This window comes from Pelecanus crispus, chromosome 2, assembly GCF_030463565.1.
Source record: "Pelecanus crispus isolate bPelCri1 chromosome 2, bPelCri1.pri, whole genome shotgun sequence".
Lineage (NCBI taxonomy): Eukaryota > Metazoa > Chordata > Aves > Pelecaniformes > Pelecanidae > Pelecanus > Pelecanus crispus.
The window spans coordinates 133,008,652-133,016,097 of record NC_134644.1 but is presented as its reverse complement, the minus strand read 5'-3'; positions in this window follow the sequence as shown (position 1 = coordinate 133,016,097).

Here is a 7,446-nt window from a genome sequence, read left to right as displayed (position 1 = left end):
ATACCAAACGTGGGGGTCTGGCCATGTTGTTGTCTGGGCTACACTCAAGAAAAAGATATATCTGGATGAGCTATAGCAACTGGCATTTTCTAAGCATCAAGGGATTTTGGATCTAATATCTTGCAAACCCTCAGCAGCAGGCCTGATTCCCCTAAGCGCCCTTGAAAATCTCAGCCACTGGAGTTATATGTTATTTTTGGAGAAGGATGGAAATACCCTACCTACACTGTAAGCATTATAGCTTTGAAAGCAGTACAATGAAAACCTTTCAGGTGGTCCAGTCTTGTCTGCTACAGCGCTTGGATTGAGGTGGGAGGCCTACAGTTTGAGGCCCCCTGCAATGTTTTGTGTTGATGTAACAGTAAGTGTTGGGCCATGCAGATACGTATGGAAAAGAAATGCCGACGGTCTCACTTTTCCCTAGGTACGTACAGTGCATAAATATTTCAGCTCTAAGTGCTTCGTCTAGCAGTCTTGCCTGTGTTTCCTTTGTGAAATACGGTAGGCCAGAGGGATTTGTCCCATGAAGCACCAAGTGAACCCTGCTGCTGTAAGTGATCTTTCAGATATGTATTACTTGTATTTATTTTTTAAAATATTATGATTATTTATTCTACAAGCCAAATTTGTCTTGCATTATGTCTGAGGCTAGAGTCAAGGTAGGACTGAACATTGACATTTTAGCAATATTTTATTTTATAAACTTAAAGCTAAGTTTGGTAATTTTTATTATGTTAAAAAAATACGATGAACAGAATGGATAACTTTTTTTGCCTCTTCTTCCCATAGATATTTATATTGAGATTCACCAAAGGCAGCAAAGCCTTAAAAGCCCATACAATGGCCTATTCTACTCTGTTCCAAGAATATGTCATGTGGTTACATACTGAACAGGGCTGTGTGCAATAGAGCAGACTTAGCTGAGATGACTGGAGAAAATGTTATCATTAGCTCTGTAGGCAAACAACATTAGGAGACAGAAAACACTTGTGGAAGCCAATATGATTAAATCCCTACTTGCTAGTCACGATCACGTTGCATGTCGTGTCCAAAAATATCAATGCAGTTATTGAAGGTAGGACTAACAAAGAGTGCAAATGCCACATCTTACAGGGAGCAGAAAGTATCAGACTTATCCCCTCCTTCTTTTTCCAGGCTAAGAAAGAAAAAGTTCTGATTAAAGGAAATAATATCATGGGACTTTTCTAAGCGACATTCAACATACAGAATAGAAAGTTCAGCAGTAGAAATTAATCAAAACATCAAGTAGATATTGTTAGGAAGTCTAGCTTTTCCAAAAGGTTCCTCATGACTTCCATACTAATTAACTGATAGAAGACGATCCTTATTCTCTGGCAAATTAAAACACTTTAACAACCATCACTGTGGGCTACAGGGTACCATGCAGTGACTTGTGAAGTGTCACCTTATGTCCAGATTCAGTCTCACTGTGCAGTTGGCTCTGCCACCCAACACAGCTGGGCTGCATCTGACCGCCAGCTGATAAAACGCGTGTAACGCTGGGCAGCAGTGCCTGCACTGACCCACACAGGCACTTGGGCTCCCATGACTCTGACTGTCTATGCAAGAACCTCCATTTTGTGATGATGAGTTGTATGTAAACTGGTGTATTAAAGAGGGCAAGTGTCAGTGGCTTGCCTTTGTCCACAGTGCTTAGCGTTTGGCTCCTATAGAGCAGATTTTTCCTGGAGAGATGCCGTTGAAGCAGTCCAAAACAGAGCAGGCTAACAATCAAGTAATGTGGGCACCCAGTTCTACACCCTCTTTTGTTTGGCATTATAGTCCTGACTGTACAGTATAAAGCAATTCAGTTACGTTATTCCAGTCCATATAATCTGCTACCTTTATCCAATTGTAGTGTCCTACTTGGCATGTTTCACACCGATACATGGGTTGTTGTTGCTTGAAAGCAAAAAAAAAGAAGGGACACATTCCTCAGTGCACTGCATGTATTACTTAAAATATTTGTATGTGTTCCCAGGTACTGAATAGTATGTAAAGAGATGTGTCAAAGATCTGTGAACATTATCAACTGTCAGAAAAAAATACATACATGCAATATAATAAAATTTGCAGAAACTGCATCGGTTACCAGGTGACGCTTTTAAATGTATCCATTACTAGTGATGAGACTTAAAAGTCTTTCTACCACCATGCAATAAAATGAACTGTACTGGAGCAAATATAATAGACACCAGAGATATAATAGGTATTGTAGCCTGTTGTGAAAGGAGATGGTTTCCTTAGCAATAAGAGTGATGTCAGAAGAGTACCTTTTCTCTTCTCTTGCTTTCTTTTGAGTAAATTCTCATGTTTACTGGCTTGCACAAGGAATCAAATATCTATTATCTAGCTTCAACTGACATGAACAGATGCAAAGTGAATAGATTTCATACTGATTAGCCACTAGTAATTTTTACTAGTTCAGGGTCTGTTTAAACTTAGAAATATTAATGATTTTAATGTTTGTGTGTATTTCCTGATTGATGCTATGGGAAAACATTTGCATTGTGTAACTGGCACGACATTTGAAATGGTGAGTGTCGCCATATCATCCACACTGATTTCAGTTCCCATATTATTAGGTCACATGAATGCATTTAATATTTAAGCCAAATTCTCAGTTTTCATACTTGGGGGAAGTGGGTAAGAAAAGATTCATAGTGGTTCCCTATCCTAATAGCTATTAGGAAATCAGTACCTTTCAGGTACTAATTAATTTCTGTATTCTTACATGGAACCTTTTTATGAAAAAACATGCAGGATTTCTAAATGCCTGATTCTCATAGGACCTGACTGTCATTTACACTGATACTCAAACAGTGTTCTGGCAACACAAAAGATCTTTAAGCCATATACATTTTATTATCAAGATATAAGAAAAATTTACTTGTTATTCCTGAACACAAATGAAGTATGTTCTTTGTAGAGGTAACATATAAATCTATACTACAGATTTTTTTAAAAATAAATTAGTTTCTGTGTTAAAACAGCCACAAATTTAAACATTCTGTATTGCTCTCCTTAAGAGAAATAAACAAACCCAATCCTCTCCTTGCATGTCCCTTAGCTATAACTTGTTTGATTTAGTTATGAACCTTAGAGCACTGTGTTGCAGGAAGTGCAGTGCTGTTTTTTTAAATAATGGACATAAAACATTCTGAGAAAAGCTGAGGTTTGCACAGCATTCATCCGTACTGTACCAAACATATATTCAAAACTGTATAGATAACATGTTCTGAAAGGATCTGTACCTTGTGGGGTGAATAGGGCAAGGGACTAAAGAAGATACACATAACAGTGGATGCTGCACAAAGCAGAAGGAAAGTCACACTGAATTGTAATGCCACCAGTGGTCTGCAGTGTTGATGGTCAGGAAGAGTATCTTGCTTCCACACTGAACAAATGCAATGGCAGTCTGATGCATTAAAGGCACAGTGCATGACTTAAGTACAACTTAAGAGTATATGTGATGCTGCCCAGTGTTTTAACAAATGTGCACTAAACACGCACTTCACTATGAACCAGAAGTCCCCATAACTCAATAAACATAGAAACCCTGATTTCAGTTCTTCTGAAATGCTTACTATGGCTGAAAATATACTGAATATTTAAGAGCTTTACATCATTATGTTCTTATTCCTGCCATAACATGTCTGTATGTGGCTGAAAGGCAGCGCTATAATGCCTTGTTGGGCAATGGATCGGATGGCAAACATGTAAAGTGCGTTGGCCCCTGAGCCTTTGAGACACTTAGAAAACAGTCCTGCTTTTGTGATATGAAGTATAGATGAGTTTAATTTGAAAAGAAAGCTTTCCCATGAAAATCTGAGCCACAAAAATCCTAAGGGAAACAATCAGATGGATATTATCTCCATCAGTTTCCTCTTTTCCCACATGCTCCATCTTCCAAATCAGCTTGGAGCAGACTCCGAAGTTTGATAAATTCACATGAAGTCATCAGTCTCAGAGCCTCTCAGAAGACCTTGATACAGGACTCCAGGCTGTTGAAATTACTGTGTTGCATTTGAAAGGGTGAAGCTGATGACAGCTCAGGCATGTTTCAGGGGTTGTGAACATCTCTCACACTCCATAGAGGTCATTGAAGTAAAATATTTCCCATACAATTTTTTTTACAGGAGTCTCTACCTGATAGTTTCTTTTTCCTGAAGATGGACTTCAGCTTAGACTTCTCTGGCATGACATTTAAAAACCATAGCCCTTGACCCTTCCAGAATTAGTTCACCTTCTTTTTGCAGGCTCTTATTCTATGATTCTATGATACATTGCTTTTGAGTCACTTCATCAATCAGAGAGATTTCCCAGTTTGTGTCCACATGTGGATATATATCCTCCATTATACGGGGAAAAATGGTTTCATTTTAACAGTTTCATTAGATAGAAGACCAAAGTGTTCTCCAGCACTTTTCTCTCCATAGGACTTCGTTTTCTCTTTAGCCATCTAAAATTACATTGTAACTCTTTATTTGATCTCTGGTGGGGACCATCTTGATGCAAGAGATAGCATGAGCTGTATGTATGCTCTTAGGGATGCTTTTCTACTCTTCATTTATGGTGTCTTTTTATTTCCTAGTACTCACACGCTGTCAACTGTATTGCTGATAGTTGTTGATACTGTGATACATAATTTTCTGAGTCCATCAAATATTAATCAAAGAATTTTTTTTTCTGAAGAACACAGACAATTCTATAGCTAGTGATTTTTGATCTTGTAAGTCATATAACACCAGCTTTCAGTGCTTTTTCTTTTTTCCTGCCTCTTTGTTTTACTTTTTCTTTCCCCCTGCATTGGGGTTGGCCAAGGATTGCAGTGTCATTGCTATATCTATCAAAAATTATGTGAGAAATTAATCACAAGAATCATTTCAGATCCTAAAAGGGAAATCCCAATTCTATATTACCTTTTCTTCTCCCAGATATCCCACCATGAATTGTGGGATATACTGTGTGACCAGAGAGTGGTCACTTCCACTTCGGAAGTACCTGTCACACTGAGTGAAGAACAGGGTAGGTTCACTCAGTGAGGCATTTTTGCCAGACAGTGTTACAGGAGCGAGGAGGCTATGCCTGGTGTGCCACCCTACAGTGGACCCAGACCCAGATGGCCAGTCCCAACCCAGCTCATCCCACAGGGAAGCTCCACAGACCTTCATGCCTCCTCCTTCTCCTCCAGACTGTCAGTGGCCTGCTCTGCTTGCTCCATAGGTGTTTCTGAGAGGTTTTTATCATCTCTCTGGCTTTATTGCAGTCCTCACTGACTTTAGAGTTAGTCTCCTACCTCCAGCTCTGAAGTTGAGTGCCCTGTCCCAGGTGGTGAGAAAGGAGGTCACCAGCCCCACCTGGGAGGATAGTGGCTTGGTGGAAGTGCTATGGTTCCACTGATCAGGGGAGGAAGCAGCAGCCCTTGGGGTGACTACACACAAAACATGGTGCCCAGGCATGCCTTCAAAAATCTAGAAGCTTTCAAAGTTCATGGGTAGACTAGTGCCCTTCCACAAAGGTCCTTGTCCAGGTCTTTCGAGAGGAAGGAAGTTGAGCAGAGAGGACAATGTACTGAGGCACTGTTGAGGCTGCTCTGGTGGCTGAGAAAGCATAGTATTAGTGAAATGTCACAACCCACCTGTGATGATGCATAAAATTCCCTTTGTGCCTTCTCAGATGGTTCACAACATCATGGGAGAGCGCTCAAAGGGAGTGTTAGGCATTACTTGCAGTGGTGATAGTGCTTAGATTGGGTAGTGGCATTTCCAGGTGTTCAGATGAAACTTTAAATATCACAGCTGGTAGCATTTCTAGCATCAGTTGCTAAAACTACTGTGATAAACTGACTTTTCCCTTGTCCTTTCTCTGTTGGATAAATTGAATTCCCTTCAGCTTGCTACATGCTGAATATTCAAGACCACACTTCAAAAGCTGTGTTTCTGTCTGAGCTGCACAGACATTAAAAATCTCCTGACTAATATATGAAGTAGCTTCACCTTTCTGTCCTTGGCCACGATTTCCCTGCCTCCAAACGCTGCAGCTCTGTGATACCACATGAGCTACCTGTCCTCTTTCACCCTTGAAGTAGCTATATGAGAGTGCTAGAAGTTGTATATCATTAAAATACACTTTTGGCATTCTTGGTGTGTGAGGACCTATTGATATGCATTATTCAAAAAAGAAAAAGCTCTTCCAAGACCTAGCTAGCTTTAGCTAGCTAGGTTTAACTAGCTGCTTGCCTAGCCCTTTGGGAAAGCAGAGGGATCTCGCACCATAGCCACGACTCAAAGCAAGCATTCTCAGTGACATTGCCCAATGCATTGCATTTAGCAGGCAAAACTAATACAAAACTCTGACTAGCACAAAGGCACAGAGCATTTCTGTCACACAGCTTCTGCAGTTTCTCTGCTGCCAATGTCTGCAATATTTTTTCCATTGTGTAAATATCTGTTTTCTGTATAAACTCTACTTTTACCACTTTGGCTGTGTTTAAATCCACTGAAAGTGGATCCTGCCACAGTGAAGGCAATGGGAATGCATTTTGGTATCATGTAAGGAAGTTCAGTTTCAGGCCACACCAGTCCTTTGCTGAGTGTGATGTGTAATATTGCCTGTGGAGTTATTCCTGCCTGGCAGAAGGACTCCATTAGGATGTGATGCTATTACAAGCTCCTTTTTACCTTCACTGTGATCTCAGAGGGCCAGTCTTTTATATTCTCTCAGACTTCCTTAGGAACTAATTTATCTTTGCAGAGCTGGTCCTGCTCTTTGGAAGGCAGAGGCTCTTATAATTAAAAATCTGGCTAGGAGCTGTTCTGGGGAAAGATATATCCCTCTAGAATGAGGGTTTTTTTAAAAGTCTAAAGAATATGTTTTGTCTCCATCTCTTTTTAAAAGCACTTATCCTGGCGATTAATTAATATGATCTGGGACCACATGGCAACTTTTATCTGAAGTCTCCTATTCCAGTCTGAGGCAAGGTTTCTAATGAAGGAAGCAGGCATGAAGCACCAAGAAGCTTAATTTGGGACAGATAAAGCTGTGCCGGTCAGAGAAGATGTCATGTGGGGTAAAAGCAATTTGGGGAAAGGAAGCAGCCACTGGAAACAATGAAGAAGCTCCCTTCTGAGTGACTTTCACAAGGGAGAAAAAATTGCAAGCAAAGTGCTGAGTGAGATTAGAGTAGTCCTCAGGTCCAGGGCCTAAAACTTCAGAGCTATATGTCACTGTAGGCACAAAGCATTTATCTATCAGTACAGCACAGCTAGCTGTCTGTACGTGAGCTGGGTACTTTATGTACAGCTTGGCATCCTGGAAGTGCCTGCGATTATTTCTTTCCATGTGCGGGAACATCATTTTGACAATGGAACCTAGAAATTGAACCGTAAAATGTATTTGTTGAAATGCAGAAATGAGCTTTTC